Source organism: Notolepis coatsorum (assembly GCF_963971535.1).
Source record: "Notolepis coatsorum genome assembly, chromosome: 15".
Taxonomy (NCBI): Eukaryota; Metazoa; Chordata; class Actinopteri; order Aulopiformes; family Paralepididae; genus Notolepis; species Notolepis coatsorum.
Window position 1 is genome coordinate 60,188,363 of NC_140179.1, and position 24,143 is coordinate 60,212,505.

Below are 24,143 nucleotides of genomic sequence, written 5' to 3' on the forward strand. Positions count from 1 at the left end.
ATCGATTCACGTGAGATCCAACGGTGCCAATTTTCGGTATGCAAAAAAAAATTACGCTATAAATCCCTGCGACACTATTTAGTTTTTTTATTTCTCTTATTTCTCTGGATTATCTATCACAAAACTGAACGTTATTGTCATATATTGGAGCGCAGTTATTGTGTCTACCTTCTGTGAACGTTTAGCAACAATCCAAGTTGAAAAAACTGATCCAAAATGGCGGAGCAATGTCTATAATTAACTTAATTATTTACAGATTTCATTCACGGTTCTTGTGATACTAAATCCAGATTGAACTCTACCATTGGAAAGAGTAGATTTGGCCTGATCCATAGATATGCAACATGGCTATAATAAGATTTTTTTTATTTTTTTTTTACAACTGAGGTAGGTAGATAACTTTTTTTTTTTTTTTTTTACTAAAGTACAGAAAAAAGGTACCGTTGGGTACCGGTATCGATTTACAGGTACTGGTTCAAATGTGAAAGGTACCCATCCCTAGATATGGCACCCAATTTTTGTACAGGCCAGGGTGGCTGAGTAGCCTACGTAATTTACCAGCCAAAGAGGAAATCTACACGCCAGTGGTGTTTGGCGGGTGCTTATTTTGTTCCCTGTCATTACATATAGTTATGCGGACTATATGGTCCTTATCGGAGTAACACTGGTCCTCATCTGAACCCGTTTAGAGCAGGAACTCTAAAGTTCATACGATATAGGTTGAGTATAGGTAACAGAATTCAGAGTTCTAGTAGGTACAGTGGTGGGTCATTGGCAAACTTAATTACCATGTTGGAGCTATGCGTGGTGTTATGGAAATGTTTGTTTCAACCTTTTACATAATTTGTACATCTTACTGGGCCTATTAGTACTCTAGACAGCATGTTTATAGCTCTGTTAAATACATATTATCTGTACAGCCATGACTAGTTATATAGTTAACTAGTATACAGTTTCTCAGACACTAGGGCGACAGTCTTAAGTGTTCTTAAAACAACGACCAAGGCCCAGGACAGTTTGTCTTAGATATGTCATATTTTCAGATTGTCATCTTGTCCTTTTTCTTCGTTGTCTTTTGTTTCATATCAATGTTGTGTCGGATACGACAAAACCCCTAAACCCATCTTTGTTTTCATTTGTCATTCCAAACTGGTGTATTTAATTGTATGTCTGACCAGAGCTCTTTCTCACTTTCTGGTCAGACACTTGTCTCTGATTGTAAACAGAGGATACTATCTGTGATACAGATATCCTGCAGCGGGAAATCAAATCATATATGGGAATTATGAACATTTTCAGAGCCATAATGTCAACTATCCACCTCTGCCTAGTTATCAGGCCCCTGCTATCTCAGCCGGGAAGAGTTGGGGAGGGAAAAGATCATCAGTAAAACTGCTTACAACAGTCTGGGACTATGAGGCGGTGACACCAGGATCAGTGAGGAGCAGTATGAGGTGGTAACCAGACCAGGACCAGTAGTATGAGGTGGTAACCAGACCAGGACCATTGAGGAGCAGTATGAGGTGGTAACCAGACCAGGACCAGTGAGGAGCAGTATGAGGTGGTAACCAGACCAGGACCAGTGAGGAGCAGTATGAGGTGGTAAACCAGACCAGGACCAGTGAGGAGCAGTATGAGGTGGTAACCAGACCAAGACCAGTGAGGAGCAGTATGAGGTGGTAACCAGACCAAGACCAGTGAGGAGCAGTATGAGGTGGTAACCAGACCAAGACCAGTGAGGAGCAGTATGAGGTGGTAACCAGACCAGGACCAGTGAGGAGCAGTATGAGGTGGTAACCAGACCAGGAGCAGTATGAGGTGGTAACCAGACCAGGACCAGTGAGGAGCAGTATGAGGTGGTAACCAGACCAGGACAATCAGCCGACGGAGTCACAAATATCCATACAGTACCAAGATGAAGAAGGAGGAACAATAACAACAGACTACAAGATGGTTCCACAAAACAATTTGATATACAAACTAATTTTGAACATTCTGCTTTCTCTGCTTTCCTTTTTTCTTCTCTTTGATTTCTCTCTTTTGGTCAATCGAAGACCTTTTAACTTTTTGTGTGTTCTATACAAAGGAAAGAAAGTTAAGATTTTAACTAATAAAACTGCAGGAGAAACTTTTAATAATTTGTTTTTAATTATTCAGAATAAGTGGAGTACTTCCTCCTGTTAAAATGATAGGCCTGTGTTGAAACCGTCAGGGACGGCGTAGGGATGTTCCACACAGGGACCCATCAGACTTTGAGAAATTCAAAGCCTAACCTGCCTGGTAACAGGATAAGCCAGCAGGTTTTAACCGTTTCACTGCCACACGACAGAAGGTTAACCCTTTACTATCACACAACTGACGGCGATGCTCCATCATAAGCATCATCAGCTCCGCATCCGTGGAGCTAATGATGGAGCATCGCCGTCGATTGTGTGATAGTAAAGAGCTAACCTTCTGTATTGTCACAGTGAAAGGGTTAACCGGCTGTCGTGTGGCAGTGAAAGGGTTAAGAGGTGTTACCTTACTGTTTGATTGTGGAGTCAAATGATTTAAAGGGGAACTATCTTATAAATTCCCTTTGCAGTGTTTAGCATTGTTTTCTAGCAATGTGGGGTTGTACCAACACTGTCTATGTCTCAGATTCTCATTTTTGCACATTCCTCAAGTTCAGAGGAGACAAGATCCTCCCCCACTGAACCAAGCCATTCGAATTTACGCGTATCTGTGACGTTTAAGAATTCTCATCTGCTCCCTCTGGTTGTAGCCACCGCCCACAATCAACAATGACCAAAACGGAGCGAGTGGAAACAATGCGGAAGCGGCTTCCCTGTCAGACCCCCACCCCCCCAAAAGAGAGAGAGACAGATAGAGAGAGGCTCATACGGAACGCTCTCTCACCTGTAACTCCCCCCGCACCCGACACACACTCCGAACCGAAGCGCTCTCCTCTCTCTCTATCTGTCTATCTCGCTTGCTGGTTCTCTCTCTCGCTCTCTCTCGTATCAGCACTCACGTCACGTCAACCTGTTGCAAAATATCATAGCGCACGCTCCCACGCGTATTCCGATCCGTGCAATAATATTCACGGGGGTATATATTGTCATTTGAAACCAGAAGTTATCAATGCATTGTCCGTGGCATTATGCCCCCCGCAGCGAAATTAATTAGTCTCCCTCTCTATAATAATAATTGTTACAAAGGGTCAGATTAAACCGAATATATATATTTATCGTTTGATATCCCTTGTATAATATTTGTATATATACACGGAATATCCCTTTACCTAGGTACAAACCAGACCATAATACTCGTTCTCCTATTGGACAGCGACCCCTAGGCGCCAACGGCCATACCCCCAATGGCAAGTTCAAAGCCACCGCCAAGGCATGTCTCAACATGTCCAGGTTTGCGCAGTAATACGAGACAGAACTGAGGTTGGCACTAGATTATTCACCTTACGTATAAATACGTCGCAGGTGGATACAGCAGTGGTCTTATCCCAAAGTTGAAGCCTTCACCACGAGTCAACGACCAAGTGAAGTGAGCAACTTTGCGTCTAAATAGAGCACTTATAACATGTGCGAATAAGATAGTAAAAGTGTCAGAGTTTAGTGAAATAACGTCAAGTTCAACATAGTTTAATGTGAAGTATAGTGCAGAGGAGAATCTACACCGGCTAATGCAGAGCCTTTTCCGGCTGGATTATATTGCTTTGGTACCGTGGCTGCTGGAGCAGAGAACCGTCTACCCCACTGCTGTGTGGGACCACAGAGGCTGGCTAGCTTTCATCCATGCTGTCGAGCATACTTGGATTATAGCTGCTGCTTTGTCTGCCGATCAAGGGGAGTACATGCATCGACTCCCGTAGCTGGAGCTTCTTTATTCCGCGTTGACCCAGACTTTGCTCCCGAACATTCCTCTACCCTGCCGGCTTACAACCGGAGGGAACCCCCTAGTGTCTCCAGCTGACTACGAGTGTGCCTTATGTAATTCTTATGCTACAGGTGGCGTCAGTTATACCCATCTTACTATTCTCATGGACTTACGCTCTTGACTTACTTAAGTGTTCTTCGCCTTACAAGCGCGATCATAATTCTCAATCTGTAACCTACCGTTGCTGCTCTAATAATAAATACCTCTAAATAGAACTTTCTTTGTCAAGCCGTATTCTTGTGTGGGTGTTCACCAGATATACCGTGTACTGTATGGCCAGTAATTAAAGTACATAACTAAGTAGTGGTTTAATGATACCATACTCTCAATACAGTCAGGGAATTGTACCCCTCAGTTACAATTGGTCCTTCGAGCCGGAGTGTATCAGTGTAATATCTAATATAATATTGATATTAACCATGGCCAGCGGTGAACACTCCCCAAGTGGCTCTCCCAAGCTAGAACGCCTGCAGTGCAGACGTCAGCCACCTCCCTATCTAGAGGCATACGCTGTCAGTCTAATACCTAGCTTTATACAGACGTTAAATGCGGATAAAGCGGATAGTCAAAGCATGTCAAATCCTACCGACCAGGCGACCCGACCAGTAGAGACCCCAGTGGATTCAGACCAAACTGACTCAGCTCACGGGGGGGACCAGATGGGACATGACCAGACTATACCTCCAGACAACGTCACCGGGAGAGTCCCCGGAGAGCTCCAGGATAAAGAAAGCGCTCCGGGGACAGAACCCAACACACAACCAAGAGAAGAGAAGCACGCCCAGGAGATGGATCTCGAGGCGCGCCCAGAGAACAGATCTCCAACGAGCACTGTCAGAAGCCGATCACCTCCGTCAGTGTCATCCCCCAGCGAGGCGGACCAGATGCTGGCGCAGGCATTCATCGCCACCCTGGCAGCCTCCACCGAACGCGATCGACTTCAGGGTGAACGCGATCGACTTCAAGCGCAACAACTAAGTGAGCGCGAACATTCTACCATGGAAAGAGAACGCCTCCAGGCTCAACAGACGAGCGAGCGCGAACAAGCTGCAGACCAACGAGAGCGCCTTCACGCGCAACTCCAAGCGCAAGCCCTTAGTGAGCGGGAACACGCTGCAACCGAGCGAGAGCGCTTCCAGGTGCAACAAAGGAGTGAAGACGACCGCATAAGACTGGAGACCAGACGCCTTCAGACGGAAGAGAACATTGAAAGAGGCCGCGCCGATGCACAGCGCGCCGCCGCCAATGCACAGCGCGACGCCGGCAATACCCAGCGCGAAGCACAGCGCGACGCCGCCCATGCCCAGCGCGAAGCAGAGCGCGACCGGCTGCAGGCGCAGATGGTAGAGCAATTGATTGCCATGGCGACACCCCCTCTCTCCGCACGGAGCTCCCGGAGATCATCACGACAAGGGTCTAGGGCACATTCCCCTACCCGACCAAGCGACCCGGGACCCCGCCAACAGGAGGATCCTGTCTACGTCTCCGAACCCCCTCCCCGACCGGTCCATACGAGACCCAGCCACCGGGAAGAACCGGCCTACATCGCCGAGAGACTGACTAGAAGACTCCAGGACCTAGCAGAGGAAGAGGAAGAGGAAGAGGAGGAATGTCAAGCCCACCAGCAGCAACGTACTCTGGACCAGGAGGCCCAGTACAGCCCCGACCAGCAGCAACGTACTCTGGACCAGGAGGCCCAGTACAGCCCCGACGTCAGCCCCGAGCCACTGCACTACAAACCCCAGACCCAACTCACGGGTGAGTTTGACGTACAGTCAGCACCGAGGAACAGCACCTGGGTACCCGGCCCCTGGTACCCACCAAGTACCAACCCACGACAACACGTACGGGGAGACTCGCCCAGGAGGCCTCTTCCCCAACGCTCACCGATGTGCCAGCCATCCATGGCATCGTACCTTGGCACACGACGTTCCCAGACTTTACGCGCGAGGACAGAGCACAGTACACGGAATTACGGATGTGCTTGGAGACTATGATGTCCGACGTCCCTGATGAGTCGTACAAATATGCCATCCTCCTCAAGCATCTCAAGGTGCCCAGAGCGCATAATATAGCGCTGGCATATTCCAACTCAAGCACCCCATACTCCGCGGCTCTAGTGGCCCTCGACCAGCGTTATGGACGCATATGGGACTACGTGATACAAGAAATAAGAGACATCGACCGCCTCCCCCCAGCCAAAGACAATAGAGCATTGGATGACCTCTCTATCAAGGTACAATCCCTGGTAGGGATGCTGGGATCCCAAAGGGAAAAAGGGAGACATGAACTATATGCTAACTCTAATGTAGAACGAATACTAGAGAAGCTCCCTCCAGCCCGCCAAGAGCGTTTTCGGCGGCAGAGAGACCACCGCGACCCCAACGGCCCAGAGGCATCCCTCCTAGACTTATCTGATTTCCTCGCCAGGGAGGTCAGCAGCCTACGACTGGACACGTTCGTGTGGAGTGGACCAAGCCCAAGAGATGGACCTCGGGGATCTAATGATAACCGCCGGTCAGTGACTGTTATGCACCAGGCCGAGTCAGTGCCGCAGCACGAGAACCACAGCAACCCCCCAACCAAGGGGGAGTGGAAGATTGAATGCCAGTACTGTGAAGGGGAACATCGGCTGTATCAATGTGACAATTTCAAGAAGCTGACCACAGACGAGGTGAGTCAGTGGATCAAAGCCAACCGCCGCTGCTTCCGCTGCGCGCGCAGCCATATGGCAGCTGAGTGCCGTTTAAAGAAGAAATGCAGCAGGTGCGACGGCGCCCACTTGGAGGTCCTGCATGACATCAACAAGCGTCCGCCAGGACAACAAAGTGGGCCCGTCACGGTGATGTATCAGGCCGAGGCGGTGGCACCAGTACCGAAGATCCACCAGACCGCCCCCTGGTGTACCGACTGCTACAGCAGACACTGGGAGTCACGGTGCTACTCGGACGACCGCGAGTCGGCACCACTCCAGAAGATCCAAGGCAACCCACCAACAGGAGTGCTCCACATAGACCAGCATAGCGGGACCCCCCGAGTGCTCATCAAAGTGGTCAGAGTGCTCCTGAGCTACGAGGACAAGGTCCTGGACACTTACGCCGTCCTAGACGATGGGTCTGAAAAGACTCTCCTCCTCGCTTCCGCCGCAGCCCGGCTGGGTCTGCGGGGTGCCAAAGGAACAATGACAATCCGTACCATTAGAAGAGACCAGAAGACCATAAAGGGTGAAAATGTCTCTTTCAAGATAGCAGCGGTGGACCAGCCCGAGAAGCAGTATAGCATCACCAACGTCTTCACCAGCCACGACATAGGCCTGTCACAGTACACCTACCCCATCCCACAGCTGATGGCGAAGTACGAGCACCTACGCAGACTACCTATACCGCTCATCGACGGCGCCACACCGACCCTGCTCATGGGCTCCGACCACGCGGACCTCATTCTCCCAATTGAGGCGGCCCACATCGGACCCAAAGGATGCCCAGTCGCGGTTCAGACCCGACTGGGGTGGACGCTCCAGGGCCCCCTCTACGGACTTGACAGTCAACCCACGTCTACACGCTGCCTACACACAAAGGTGAGCGACACCGGCCACTCTCCCGTACAGCCCGTTGAGAGGCTAATGACATTAGACGAGAGAACCGTGGGCACAGGAAGAGGGAGTTCCGAACTCCACCCCCCTCAGCGGCGCTCCAAGCAACGTAGCTGACCTCGAACCCAGCACCCCAAGCGACTCCTTGATGGGGCGGCCGGAACCGGCCCCTCCTCAGACGGGGTACAGACCAAACAAGAGGAACAGACGGAGGATGTGGAGACACAGCCAAGCACAGCCCAGTATACCCAGGAGGGCCGACCTGCCTCACCGCCACACCCGACCCGTGGCGAGGCTGATAGAGTTGCCAAGGCTCCCTGACTCCCTTGATGACGATCATGACCCACTGACTTTGTGAATTGCCCTACTCACCACAACGGACATTGAGTAGTGGACAAGACGGTTAATCTGTCTCTGCTTATCTAATTAGGTGCGGACTAATTAGGCGGCTGTTACAAAGGGTCAGATTAAACCGAATATATATATTTATCGTTTGATATCCCTTGCATAATATTTGTATATATACACGGAATATCCCTTTACCTAGGTACAAACCAGACCATAATACTCGTTCTCCTATTGGACAGCGACCCCTAGGCGCCAACGGCCATACCCCCAATGGCAAGTTCAAAGCCACCGCCAAGGCATGTCTCAACATGTCCAGGTTTGCGCAGTAATACGAGACAGAACTGAGGTTGCCACTAGATTATTCACCTTACGTATAAATACGTCGCAGGTGGATACAGCAGTAGTCTTATCCCAAAGTTGAAGCCTTCACCACGAGTCAACGACCAAGTGAAGTGAGCAACTTTGCGTCTAAATAGAGCACTTATAACATGTGTGAATAAGATAGTAAAAGTGTCAGAGTTTAGTGAAATAACGTCAAGTTCAACATAGTTTAATGTGAAGTATAGTGCAGAGGAGAATCTACACCGGCTAATGCAGAGCCTTTTCCGGCTGGATTATATTGCTTTGGTACCGTGGCTGCTGGAGCAGAGAACCGTCTACCCCACTGCTGTGTGGGATCTACCCCTGTGAGGAGCACCCTCGAGCCCGCCTCTAGGACCACAGAGGCTGGCTAGCTTTCATCCATGCTGTCGAGCATACTTGGATTATAGCTGCTGCTTTGTCTGCCGATCAAGGGGAGTACATGCATCGACTCCCGTAGCTGGAGCTTCTTTATTCCGCGTTGACCCAGACTTTGCTCCCGAACATTCCTCTACCCTGCCGGCTTACAACCGGAGGGAACCCCCTAGTGCAGGGGTCAGGAACCTTTTTGACTGGGAGAGCCATAAAAGCCAAATATTTCTAAATATATTTCATTGAGAGCCATATAGTATTTTTAACGTATAATGAATTAAATATGTCTTATGCGACTTCTGGTGCTGCATGGTTTTGCTGATGGCCTTGTAATCTGGTTCATACGTGGTGAGGTTGAGCTTCATGCAGGCGTTGAGGCTTCCATCAGTTAAACGTGAGCGTAGGTTGGTCTTAATGTTCCTCATATGCAAGAATGACTGCCCACATGCATATGTAGAGCCAAACATGGTCAATATACGGCAATACTCACGCTGCATTGTGTGGTATGTCACAGGAAGCTCGTTCCAAGTTTTAAGAATCAGCTGGTCTTCAGGTTGAAGATTTTTAATTTCTGTCCACTTGTGTTCCCTCGCCAGCTCTGCTCGCTATATCTTCAGCTACAGATACTATTAGCTGTATCTTCAAAACTAATATCACAAGTATTAAAAAAAATAAAATGTTTTTTTTTTTTTTTTTTTTTTTACTCAAAAAATTCTGGGAGCCATATGCTGTCACCAGAAGAGCCATATATGGCTTGCGAGCCATAGGTTCCCGACCCCTGCCCTAGTGTCTCCAGCTGACTACGAGTGTGCCTTATGTAATTCTTATGCTACAGGTGGCGTCAGTTATACCCATCTTACTATTCTCATGGACTTACGCTCTTGACTTACTTAAGTGTTCTTCGCCTTACAAGCGCGATCATAATTCTCAATCTGTAACCTACCGTTGCTGCTCTAATAATAAATACCTCTAAATAGAACTTTCTTTGTCAAGCCGTATTCTTGTGTGGGTGTTCACCAGATATACTGTGTACTGTATGGCCAGTAATTAAAGTACATAACTAAGTAGTGGTTTAATGATACCATACTCTCAATACAGTCAGGGAATTGTACCCCTCAGTTACAATAATAATAACTTTATTTGTATAGCACTTTTAATACAGAGGTTGCAGTTCAAAGTGCTTCACAACAGTAAAAAATACAGGCATAAGCGAGCATAAAAATTTTAAATGTAAATACAAAGAGATAGAGAGGTAGCAAGGTTAGGCAAATCACAGTTCTTCAACAATATAAATAATAAAATAGATTAGATAGAGTAAAAAAGTGCGGTTTGATTCAGTTTAAAATAGGCTAAAAATAATAAGATAGAACTCTATCTCTCTCTCCCCAAATTATCTGGGTGACTGTCAGGGCCGGACTGGGGAAATAATTCATACCGGGAGATATAGCGCGAAATATAACCCCAGTCAGGCCACTTTCTAAGCGGGGGTCTGGGAGTCCCCCACCAGGAAAATTACAAAGACTTTACAAAGAAGTTACAAAGACTTAATTTCCTGCATTCTGGTGAATTTTTGTGCTTGTGAATCACAAACTAATGAGCCAACAATTGCTTAGTACAATGTACTGTTATGAACCTCAAATAAAACTGTTGTGGCACTAGCAACGCTATCTCTCCACCTTCAAAAAGCAAGAGCACAACATATTTTTCTATTTACTATTATAATACAGTTAACCACTCTCTCCAACAGCAAGAGCACAATACCCTATTCAGTTTACTGATGCACTACCCATCAACAGTTAAAATAGCCCTTTACACAAACATTAAATAACAGACCTTTCATTAACAATACTATAATAACAGTAGCCACTGCCAGAATAGTGTGACACATGTATCGTGTGTGGTGAGCACACGCATGCATGCACAACGAAGACAGAAGATTGCGTTGTCTCAATCATTTTAACTATAAAATGAGAGCTCACTGACTGAAATTTCCAACAAAAAGCATCAATTGTCAAATAATATCACATTAACTAAACTAGATGCTTTTGAGGAAATTAGAAAGGGAACAACAACTTAACCCTTGTGTCTGATCAGATTCTTATTTGTTGCTAATTTTGCAGTGATTATGTTTGTAGCCAATATATGTGGCAAAGGTGTGTAATCTTTGAATTATCTTGGAATTTTTTTGACTTTCTCTTTCATAAATTGTTTATTCAACTTCAGCCCCGATCATAACCACCACATATTGGTTTTTGTAATGTCAGATTTAACAACTATTGTGAGGATTCGCCTGTCCCTGGACCTTTTTCCTGTGTTTTCCCTGTCTACTCTCCTCAACAGCCCCCACCCTTGCGATGATTTACTCTCCTCTACTCTTCACCAGCCCCCTCCCTTGGACATCCTTGATCCTCTACCTTCACGCACCTGTTGGGAGTTTGCAATCACCTCGGGAGAGTACATAGGTTGCAGACTCCCCTCCAGTCCTTGTCGGGTCGTTCTGTGTTCTGGACTCTGTATCTGTGTTCAGTGTTCATGGAGTTCTGGACGTTACCATTCTGTACGTCACCATCACCTGCCGCGTCTCCGGCGTGAGACGACGGCCCAGCCATCACCACCTGTCGCCGTTTGCCTGGAGTGGGACACCGTCTTCGCTCTCTAATTCTCTACGGGAGGTTTTCCAGTGTTCCCACTCCAGACGTCAAGGCGGCACGCCATCGCTCCCGATTCCACGGGAGGAAGGCGTCTCTTCGTGATCCTCGTTCCTGGGGTGAGGCTCGTCGTCGCTCCCTAGTATTCATCGGGAGGACGCCATGTTCCCATCCCGGTCCCCTTGGACCCCCTTTGTTCTGCGCTGCCCGTCTGCAGCATCCGAGGAGGAGAAGGAGGATCTCCGTGCCCAGGCCCCCGCTGTCGGGCCCCTGTCCCCGTGCCAGGCCTCCGCCGTCGGGCCCCTGTCCCCGTGCCAGGCCCCCGCCGTCGGGCCCCTGTTCCCGTGCCAGGCCACCGCCGTCGGGCCCCTGTCCCCGTGCCAGGCCTCCGCCGTCGGAACCCTGTCCTCATCCCTGTAAGCAGCTCTGGCCCTCGCCCTGTCCAAGGCCTTAACCCTGTTCTCTGTCCCTGTCTCCAGCCCGCCTCTCCGGGCCTCTGTTCCCTGTCCCCCTCTCCAGTGCCCCTGGTCCTGGCCCTGACACTTAGCCCTGGTCCTTAGCCCTGGCCCTTAGCCTTAGTCCCTTAGCCTGTTCGCCTCTTAAAGGCACAGTGCCGCATTTTCCATATTTCCTTGATTCTAGTGTTTTTGTGTTTTCCCTTAAAGGGACTGTGCCGCTTTTTGTTCTATAATAAATATTTGCCCTGTTTTGGCTTACTCTCATACCTGTCTTGTGTTGTGCGATTGGGGTCGGTTACAAACCATAACAGTACGACCCGACCCGTCGACGACCCCAGCCAGCACAGACAGTGTATGTGAGTTAGCCCCTGTTAGTTCCCTCTAACCCACTCTAGCTCCCTCTAGTTCCCTCTAGCTCCCCTGTTAGTTCCCCTGTTAGTTCCCCTGTTGACTCCCCTGTTAGCTCCCCTGTTAGTTACCCTGTTCCCCACAGCTAGGACTGTCCTTCCAGCTAGCTTGTTCTCCTTTGCTAGTCCAGCCCTGTCTGCTAGCCTAGCTCCGGCAGCTAGCGCAGCCTCTATGCTAATGTAGCAGTACAGCTAGCATAGGCCTTGTAGCTAGCAATGCTCTGGCAGCTACCCTGTCCCTCTGCTAGCCCCGCCTTAGGTGTAGCTTCCCCTGCTAGCTTGGCCCAGTTTTTTTTGTTTGTTGCTTTGTAGGCCTGCCATGATAAGCAATAAATCGATTAATTGCTGCGATAATTCAAATGAATGCAATGATTTTGACGGGCGCGATTAATTGCTATTTGCGCGTTTGTTTTAATGAGGCGGAACCAGTGCCCCTTGTCAGTCACTGTCCGTGTTGGGAGGCGGGCCGCTGACGTTACTAGAGTACAGCACGGGAGCTCCGTGGGGCAGTAGCAATGCCACATAGCTTAACTACATTTCTCAATAGTGTTGCTCCTTTTAACCAAGTAGCATTATTTGTAGTGTAACGTTAGCTATTTTTAGACCCAAGTAGTTACTCGCTACTGCCCGGAGAAACTGGACTGCTAAATAAAGATGAAAGATAGAGCTTTGATTCTCATTCCATGCTAACAACATTAGCTAAATAGCTAACAAACGAAATACAACGTATAGCATAGCTACAAGTACAACACAGAATAACGTTAATACAATTACATGCATCATTGTTTACAATGAACGGGTGGGGCTAGTCAAAGGACTGGACACGGGGACAAGTTAAACATGAATTAATTTATTATAACACTCCGGTAGTTTCGAGTCGTGCTGCAGTGCTTACGCACCACAGCTATTCTATTATATACTGCTTTGACGCTTCCTCCTCATCGTTGATTGCCTGTAGTAGCTGCATCTAACGTTAGTAGCTAACATTAAAACTAACCTAAAGTTAGTTGTTCACCAACAATTTGTTTTATCATTAGCTCAAAAACAGAACCGGACGAGACAAGTTGTCGTCGGCTCATAGGTTCTGCTTAGGATAATCACAACAATACTTCCGGTCCGGTCGGTGGGCTTCAAAATAAAAGTCTAAAACACCGGAAAAGACGGAGCGGTGGGCTTCAAAATAAAAGTTTTGGGAAATAAATTTCTCAAAAAAAATTCTCTAACCGGTCGCGATAATATCGCTTATCGCGATATTTTCAGGGGCAATTAATCGCCCAGCAAAATGTGTTATCGTGGCAGGCCTATTGCTTTGTCATGTCCCCTGCCCCGCTGTCTGATTTTTTGGGTCGCCCGGTGGCTCCCGTGGAGGGGGAGGTACTGTGAGGATTCGCCTGTCCCTGGACCTTTTTCCTGTGTTTTCCCTGTCTACTCTCCTCAACAGCCCCCACCCTTGCGATGATTTACTCTCCTCTACTCTTCACCAGCCCCCACCCTTGGACATCCTTGATCCTCTACCTTCACGCACCTGTTGGGAGTTTGCAATCACCTCGGGAGAGTACATAGGTTGCAGACTCCCCTCCAGTCCTTGTCGGGTCGTTCTGTGTTCTGGACTCTGTATCTGTGTTCAGTGTTCATGGAGTTCTGGACGTTACCATTCTGTACGTCACCATCACCTGCCGCGTCTCCGGCGTGAGACGACGGCCCAGCCATCACCACCTGTCGCCGTTTGCCTGGAGTGGGACACCGTCTTCGCTCTCTAATTCTCTACGGGAGGTTTTCCAGTGTTCCCACTCCAGACGTCAAGGCGGCACGCCATCGCTCCCGATTCCACGGGAGGAAGGCGTCTCTTCGTGATCCTCGTTCCTGGGGTGAGGCTCGTCGTCGCTCGCTAGTATTCCACGGGAGGACGGCGTGTTCCCATCCCGGTCCCCTGGGACCCCCTTTGTTCTGCGCTGCCCGTCTGCAGCATCCGAGGAGGAGAAGGAGGATCTCCGTGCCCAGGCCCCCGCTGTCGGGCCCCTGTCCCCGTGCCAGGCCTCCGCCGTCGGGCCCCTGTCCCCGTGCCAGGCCCCCGCCGTCGGGCCCCTGTTCCCGTGTCAGGCCTCCGCCGTCGGGCCCCTGTCCCCGTGCCAGGCCTCTGCCGTCGGAACCCTGTCCTCATCCCTGTAAGCAGCTCTGGCCCTCGCCCTGTCCAAGGCCTTAACCCTGTTCTCTGTCCCTGTCTCCAGCCCGCCTCTCCGGGCCTCTGTTCCCTGTCCCCCTCTCCAGTGCCCCTGGTCCTGGCCCTGACACTTAGCCCTGGTCCTTAGCCCTGGCCCTTAGCCTTAGTCCCTTAGCCTGTTCGCCTCTTAAAGGCACAGTGCCGCATTTTCCATATTTCCTTGACTCTAGTGTTTTTGTGTTTTCCCTTAAAGGGACTGTGCCGCTTTTTGTTCTATAATAAATATTTGCCCTGTTTTGGCTTACTCTCATACCTGTCTTGTGTTGTGCGATTGGGGTCGGTTACAAACCATAACAACTATTTTCAGAAAAGTGGGAGTATTTCATTTTTAATCTGACATTACAAAAAAAATTAAAAATGGTTATGATCAGGGCTGAAGTTGAATACAATATTTATGTAAAAGAAAGTGGGAAATTATTTCAACATATTATAATCTTTTTATGGCGTTTTTCAATTTAGTCCCCTAATATGGTAAGCGTATAATTATTTATTTGTTTCTTGGCAGATTTAACATTGGGCTTTTGACAGGGGAGATGATGATGCATTGCATGGTAACGTTAGCTAGCTAACATCCACATGTTTGTTTTTATCACTGACTAACCTGCTGGTCCCTTGAGTTTGGTGCAAGAAAACATTTGATAAATGTTGCCGGATTTAGCAATAGCATATATCTGCAGAGCCACAGAGCCCAACGTCTGGGCGGGGCTTCGTGGCTTGGACTAGGTTTGAGGCGGGACTTCGTGGCGTGGACTAGGTTTGACTGTGCGTGGGCGGGGCTTCGTGGCGTGGACCTTGTTTTGCACTACTGCGCATGCGGATGGGGGGGGGGGACTCTCGCTCGCTCTCTCTCTCCTTGTTTACAACATACACAACTTTCATCTAGTTTACATCAGGGTCCCCCATTTTCTAACTGGCTCTCTCTCTTTCTCTCTCTCCCTCTTTCTCTCTCTTTCTCTCTCTCTCTCTTTCTCTTTTTTCTCTTTCTTCCATGTTCCACTCAGGGCCCTCAGGGGTGATGTAGTGTGCAATAACTAATTGTACTTGTAGGGCTGTCAACAAATATTCTATATCGAAATGAATAATCGACTTGTAAAAGAGAAAAAAATATTATATTGGATTACCGTTGTATTTGTTCGTACGTTACTGTTGAAGTACCACAGACAACTAGTGATACTTTTTATAATGACATCCTGTTCTCTCTGTCACTTGTATGATATAAAGGTTTAAGCATATGTTTATTGTATATATCTGTTTTAAATCTAGGCATATGTTACTGTATGTGTCTATATGTGATATGTATTCATATATATATATATGTGTATATGTATATATATGCATATATGTATATATATACTGTGCGCTCTGCACGAGTATCTGTGTCTGGGCTGGGCTGCACAGTCGGAATACAAGAGAAGAGGCCTGTGCAGCACAGAATGCAGGAATGTGGTCACAGAGCGTTTGACCTTGACAGTGGGTGAATCTCTGCATGCAGAGAAAGCCGGGACCCGTAGAGGCAGATGGAATTCTAGGGGCTTTCCCAGCACAAAGAAATCTATTACTCTCTCTCAGTTACAGTAACGACTAGAAAAGGAGGAGTTCATCTTTACTGAATGTGTTATGTGTTATACGTTGATTGGCTGGTAGAATGACATCACTATGACATCACTGTATTTAGACCAATAGTAAAGAGGTCTTGATATGATGCAGGGCCTGTATAAAAAGGCCAGATCGCTGGATCCCAGTCAGATTTTGATTTTTTACTTCAGAAACCATTCTTATAGCGACAGATACCGTTGAGCGGTGTATTGGAACGGGATCTGTCAAGTTTTCAGGGTGGCGTCCCTAGGACAAGATCTCTAAATGACAAAGAGAGTTTTTGCTATGCTAGAGAAGAGATGTTTTGTTTTATACTTCTGAGGTCTAGAGTTTCTAGCTCCACCTTCTCAGAATATTCTCTTTTTTTTTGTTACATAATGTACAATTACAGATTCATACCTTCAAAATAAGCCATCAATTGTCAAATTTGAGACGATAGTTTTCAATCAATGTCCTATCAAACATTCTGGTACGGTCATTACCAATTTGCAGCAGGAGGCTCTGAAGAGAATTCAGTGAATTCAGCTAATGATACGGGAACTACACTCCTTCCCAGAATGCAATGTGATGTCAATGTTAATTTCAATTACTAATTCACACCATGAAACAAAGGCCCAGCAGGGAACAATTACGGCTGAATGGGGGTATAGTGTGACTGATCAATACAGGCAACACACACTTTGATTTGATGCCATGCATATACACACACTAGATAGACAGAGGTTTAGATATTTAGATAGATATATAATAGTAATATAATAGAAAGAGAGAGAAAGAAAGAAAGAAAGATACAGAGAGAGAGACATTTATAATAATAATAATAATTATTATTAAATAGAATCATTTTCTATAGGCTTGCCGTGGTAGTCAGTGATACTGGTGTATACACACACTAGATAGACAGAGGTTTAGACATTTATATATATATATATAGATATATAATAGTATAGTAATAGAGAGAGAGAGAGAGAGAGAGAGAGAGAGAAAGAAAGAAAGAAAGAGATACAGAGATATATACAGAGAGACATTTATAATAATTATATTATTAATTAGTTTTTTACACACACACACATGTACTGATTTCTTTTGATTTCTCTGTTTGAGAGAGAGAGAGAGTGTGTGTGTGTGTGTGTGCAGGGGAGTAGCTGGGGGGGGGGGGGGGTTAGGATGATTCCAAGGGCCCAGCAAATGCCCCAAATTTTTTTATAGATTGGGGGCCCCACATTTTTTAATAGATTGGGGGGCCCACAAATTGATTCTTTCATGGGGCCCAGAATCTCCAGCTACGCCCCTGTGAGCGCACCTTTCTACTCTAGAGCTGTCATCACCGTGATGCGCGCTTGAATGAACTGCGAGATAACTCATAACTCGTACACACACACACTCTGTCTGCCATACAGTAGTTTATGTTGTTTTAGCGCGACGTGGGTATATACACGGGCGAGGATGAAAGCATGTTAGACTACTTTTAATACATAAATTAACGTTCCGTCGGGTCCCGTGTATTCTCGATAATAATAATAATGCAGGACCTCTTAAGATTATATTATCAACGACAGACAGTGAGAAACACAACCCCCCCCTCTCGCGTTGAAGAATATGCATATTAGATCACTCAGTGATTAACACCTATGCGCTGTTTGTGTGTGCGCGCCCCATGTATGTGCGCTTGGTGACGCGCGATGTAGTTCTTATCGCAAATGGAGATTATTACAAGCATACCATCTAGCAAGAATTAAACGTATTTACAAGTCGTATTAGGTTTAGCAAGTTGGGGGACGTATACCTTACATGTCAAAGCACTAGAAATGGCAATTTTTCTATTTTTATCGATTTCTGAAAAGATGTCCTTTTTGAGCATTTAAGAGGGATTCTAATTTCTTTTGTTGTCCTCCGACGGGTTCAAAGCTCCAGCGTGACTCCTAAGGGTTAACTGAATTGGACATTTCCAATGCAGTCTCTTTTGTAACCTGCTTTTTCTAATTAAAAATAACTTTGTTATAATACCTATTGAATTCGTGGACTGCTTTCTACCGCAATGGGTCACGACGCTGGCCTCGCCCTGCTCTCGTCTGAAGGTAAAGGTATAGCTATAACTGGAAGCCATGCAGATTGAATCAACTGCTGGTTACTGCTTTTCAGCTAAAGTTATATAGAGGATATTATATATATATATATACTATTGACAGTAGTAATGCTTAGTTTCACTGTTTGTTGTTTGCAAGCGCCGGTAGCCACTGTGTTCGACGGGCTCCATTGGGTTTGTGGGGAACTGAGAGTCTCGCCACTGCAGGGCCGGACGATCGGTGGCCACAGATCGATGGACCTGTCAAACTGATAAGGGGTTATGGGGCTTGCAAATGATTGTTAGTACGCTAATATTACACTATTAGCAGTAGTAATACTTATTAAAAGAGTAGTAATATCATCAGGCTTACAAATGATTAGCATTACCGGCCTTTCGTAAAATGATGATAATAATGATGATAATGATAATAATAATATTATTGTTATTATAGGCAATAAGAGTTCTCCCAGACATACATTCGGTTTATTACAAACAAAGAAGAGGTTAACAACTCTTCTATGCTTATATTTCATATCAACTGGATATAACTAACTAGTGACTATGAAGTAAGCTTGATAGAAATAGTAATTGACCCGAGAACTTAGCGAGTTTAGTACCTCGCTGGGGGATATCGGGCGGCCACAGGGTTCTATCTCGAGTAGGTGATCGGAGATAGATAAGAGACAACCCATCGGCATTCAACATGGCGTCCCTGAGTTCGGGCTGAGATCGGTATGAGATACAGCCAAAATAAAATAAACTAGAAATATTGATAACGGAGAACCCTGAAATGAACAAATTACAAAAGTGAGTTTAAACCTTACTTGAATGTGCTCTTATCAGCACCTAGGGAGCTAAAACCTTCCGCTTTAGAATACACCAGACAAAGGATATTGATCTGTATGGCCCTCAGTGGAAAGCAGTGGCAAATTAAAAGGCATCTGCGTAGTGTGGGAATTTCTGGTGGAGCGGTTGAGGCCGCAAAATTGGATTAAAGAACAAGAGAACTCTCTCTAATGACACTGGAGACAGACAAGAGAACCCTCTCTAATGACACTGGAGACAGACAAGAGAACTCTCTCTAATGACACTGGAGACAGACAAGAGAACTCTCTCTAAGGACACTGGAGACAGACAAGAGAACCCTCTCTAATGACACTGGAGACAGACAAGAGAACTCTCTCTAATGACACTGGAGACAGTATAGAAAACCCCCTCTAAATGTCTGGCAGTTTAGAGAGACATCAGCGCAGCCATACAGGCTGGCAGCGCCGGCTAACGAGCCAGTGCTAACTGGAAGCTACCTAGCCAGAGTCTACAGGAGCACCGGCTAACGGGCCAGTGCTAACTGGAGGCTACCTAGCCGGAGTCTACAGGAGCGCCGGCTAACAAGCCAGAGCTAACTAGCTCACAACAGGCTACCAAACAAGAGCTAACTAGCTCACAACAGGCTAACAAGCCAGAGCTAACAGGAAGTGAACTGGCCCTAGCCAGACAAGTGCTAACAGTGGGCTACCAAGCCAGAGCTAACTAGCTAACAGCCGGCTACCAAGCCAGAGCTAACAGAAGCTAACATCAGGCTAAATAGCTGGAGCTAACAGCAGATGCTAGCTCAGAAGAAGCTGGCGCAGAAGATGCTAGCTCATAAGAAGCTGGCGCAGCAGACGCTAGCTCAGAAGAAGCTGGCGCAGAAGATGCTAGCTCATAAGAAGCTGGCGCAGCAGACGCTAGCTCAGAAGATGCTAGCACCGCAGATGCTAGTGCAACAGACTCTAGCTCAGGAGAAGCTGGCGCAACCGATGCTAGCTCAGGAGAAGCTAGCACAAGAGACGCTAGCTCAGGAGAAGCTGGCGCAACCAACGCTAGCTCAGGAGAAGCTAGCACAAGAGACGCTAGCTCAGGAGAAGCTGGCGCAACCGACGCTAGCTCAAGAGAAGCTAGCACAAGAGAAGCTAGCACAGAAGATGCTAGCCCATGAGACGCTAGCTCAACAGAAGCTAGCTCAAAAAAAGCTAGCACAGAAGATGCTAGCATAGAAGAAGCTAGCACAAGAGACGCTAGCTCATGAGAAGCTGGCACAGCAGACGCTAGCTCATGAGAAGCTGGCACATGAGACGCTAGCTCAGGAGAAGCTAGCACAAGAGATGCTAGCTCATGAGAAGCTGGCGCAGAAGAAGCTAGCTCAAGAGAAGCTAGCACAACAGATGCTAGCGCACCAGACGCTAGCTCAAGAGAAGCTAGCACAAGAGATGCTAGCACGGAAGACGTTAGCACAACAGATGCTAGTGCAACAGACGCTAGCTCAGGAGAGGCTGGCGCAGCAGATGCTAGCTCAGGAGAAGCTGGCACAGGTAGCTCAGAAGAAGCTGGCGCAGCAGATGCTAGCTCATGAGAAGCTGGCGCAGCAGATGCTCGCTCAGGAGATGCAAGCACAAGAGACGCTAGCTCGCATGTTGAGACATCTCAAAGGACTGGAGATCCCCGAAAGGGCCTCAATGGCCCAAATGATGAAAATAGAAGTAAGGACCCCCGGTCAAGTTCCAGGGGAAAACATGGTGGAGAAACTAATCCCACAGGTGCGAGACGGGAGCCTGTCTCTCACTGCTGCAGCAGAATCAGTCATACGTGGAGCACCTATGCAAGGATCAGGCTTACTGCTTGAAAAACTATTCATAGGTGTCCCAGGGGGTAACCTACTGGCAGCCAAATGCGCAGTATGGTCACGAGACCAGTTACGTACCGAATAGTTGTATGACCAAGTCAAAATGCTTTCTCACAACCAACACAACAAGGGGGAAAGGAAAGGGGAGAACCCGCAAGATGAGAAGGCTCAACTCCGGCCTCCCAAAGCCCAGCAACAGCCACCAGCTAAGGCTAGAACAAGGAAAACGGAGTCTTCCGACATCAAATACCTCTCTGCAGACGATTGGGGGGCACTAACCCCAGAGCAGCAAGCAGAGATGAGGGGAACAAGGGAGGAATTCAAAGCCCGGAAGGAAAAACATCAATAGTATCCTTACCTTCTGGGGCCCTGACACATGACACTCGAGCAAGTGCAAAACTGCACTTGACATTCAGCTCATCTGTCGAGAGGAATAATATATAGTGTTATTGTCATTTAGGAAGAAACATGACATAGAATACTACATTAATTTTGTATACATTTTAAGTATACTATGTAAAGGTGTCTGTCTTTTCTCTAAACCAGAGTAAAGAGGACGAAAAAAATGTGTAATCTATTTCATTCAAGGCGAAGGGGATTTCCTGATAGCAACCATCTGGTAGGTTACACCCGTACCAACCATATCAGCTGCATGAGATGTACACTCACCAGCGCCTATGGATAAAAATTGAGACTCTGCAAACTCTCATCAAGCTTAGCACCTTGACGCGGGGGGACAGAGCGAGCATCAGGGTCTCTGTATCCGACGGGCCTATCAGATTTGTGGGGACTTGGAAGCTTCAGCATACAGGACGCTGTGGTGCTTAGGCGGCCAAGTCACTGGTTTATAGGTCGGTCAAAGCGGATCGGAGGTTCTGGGGCTTAGAACATCCGTGAGTTGGGCTTTATACTAATTGAATAGGTATCAACAGCCGAAAGAATATGAACCGAAATGACTGCTGTCAGGTGCCTCTGGAGTAAAATAATGCTAGGGAGCCTTAAAGTCACTTAAACTTGAAGTAACATAATGCTTACTTAGAGTTTAGCAGGCCTAGGGAGCCTTACAGTCACTTGAACTTGAAGTAACATAATGCTTACTTGGAGTCAAAACTGAAAACTACTTGCGACTAGCAGGCCTCGAGAGCCTTAAAGTCCAAGGCCTAGGGAGCCTTAAAGTCACTTGAACTTGAAGTAACATAATGCTTACTTAGTCAAAACTTAAGTAGAAAACGACTTGCGACTAGGAGGCCTAGGGAGCCTTAAAGTCAAAGGCCTAGGGAGCCTTAAAGTCAAAGGCCTAGGGAGCCTTAAAGTCACTTAAACTTGAAGTAACATAATGCTTACTTAGAGTCAAAACTTAAGTAGAAAACTCTACGAGTCTATACCAGGCTAACTAGCCATTGCTAACAGGAGCTAATAGCAGGATAACTAGCCATTGCTAACAGGAGCTAATAGCAGGATAACTAGCCATTGCTAACAGGAGCTAATAGCAGGATAACGAGCCAGAAGCTAGCAGGAGCAAAAGTCCTGCTACTGTGACGGAAGTGGAACCAGCGTAATCATACAGGCTGGTGTTATCGGCAGGAGCCGAGTCTACAAGAGGCTACATAGCCTGAGTCTACAAGAGGCTACATAGCCAGAGTCTACAGCAGGCTAACTAGCCAGAGCTAACACCAGACATAACAGTCACTAACTACCCAGTCTGGACCGACAACTCTGATGCACCATGGTCAATTCTCACCTTCACTGGACCGTCATCGACGAACTATGGTAGATGGAAAACAAGCATGGTAACGGCAGGAGGCTCTTACTACTGGAACCTGAGGAAACAGGTAATGGAAATAAGGACCAAAGAGCCCCTAAAACCAGGCAAGGCAGTAATCACTGAGTGTGATTATGATGTGTTTCACGCAGAGAAAATTGTCCATGTGACACTAAGCCAATACCGATACAAGGAGGTACAGTCGTCACAAAAGAACTGGGACAAACTGGTGAAGGAAAGAAGAGAAATCTATGCTGGCCATGGTACCAAGGACATGCCCTACCAACTAGCCATAAACCTTATGTGGGGCAGGTCTCGAGGATATGGCCAAAGAGGCATATTGTTGGGGGAAGCAGTGATCAGCGCGATCTCAAGCATAAGGAGTACAGAGCACAAGGAGATCTGTCTCATGGTGGAACCTAAGGACCATGAGGCAATAACCCTGGCCTTGGATAAAGCAGGGGAGGGTGAGGAAGACGAGGACGATGAGCCTGCATCAGTACCTCTCACTCCCCCTCCGAACCCTAAGGGGTCGGGAACCGTCCCCAGGAAGGAAAGGTCCAATTCCCAGAACTCCTCCCGAACAACGGAGAGAGGGAGATCATCCACACCAAGGAGACCGACAGTACAGTTCGGACCTGAAGGATCAGAACCTGCCCTATCTCAGGCCAGGAGCATTCTTAGACGGGGGGGCTGTCCCCCGGAGTCGGTGGACGACGCAGCAAGTAGCAAACAGGAGTATACTGATCCAGATCAGGACTACGTAATGGAGGAAGACCGGGATAGGTCAAGCTCCAGAGCATCCTCAAGGTCCTCATCTAGGTCAAGATCTAGGGAGAGATTACGGTACCCAAGGGACGAACCTCCTAGACCTCGGAACAAGAGAGCTAAACCGGCCAAACTGAGACCTATCAGCAAGGGGCCTTCTCTGAAAGCTCTCCTGGAGCTCAGGATTGGAGGACGTCTCCGACGAAGGTGAAGGAGAATGGGCAGGCAATGAAACAGGGGATATTATGCCCGCATATCCTGTGACGTGGAGACAGAGAGACATCGGCCTGGACCCAAGTTACAGGGCGACGAGAGCCCTGAATGGACCTGAAAAAGAGAAAATAAATGAGTCCTCTGTGGACTGTATCTGTGATGTCCTGCGTGGCCTACGGACAGGGTCACACGACCAGGCCAACCACGCTTCAATAGAGGACTGCTGCTACAATTCTCGGGGACCCGTGGGGTCGCCCGAGAAGTGGCAATTCGACCTACCTCAAACTACGGGAGAGATCCGAGAGGTCAGAGGGGGTGACCATAAGAACCATGACACTGTGTTCTTCAGACGACAACAACTGGGTGCATTGGCTGGGAACAACAGATGCAAGTCTTCCCGCCGGCTACCAAGCAACGACGTGGCCCCTATCCTGTCGGGCCGTCCAGCCAGGGAACAACAGATGCAAGTCTTCCCGCCGGCTACCAGGGTACTGGGGAACCAAGATGACAGAGGGGGTGTTGAGAGTCACAGCCATCGTGACCCCGCAATTGCCATCCCCTCCCCCCGTACAGACACTATTAAGACAGTGGAAAATGACCGACCAGGATGACAGAGGCGGTGTTGAAGTACCACAGACAACTAGTGATACTTTTTATAATGACATCCTGTTCTCTCTGTCACTTGTATGATATAAAGGTTTAAGCATATGTTTATTGTATATATCTGTTTTAAAT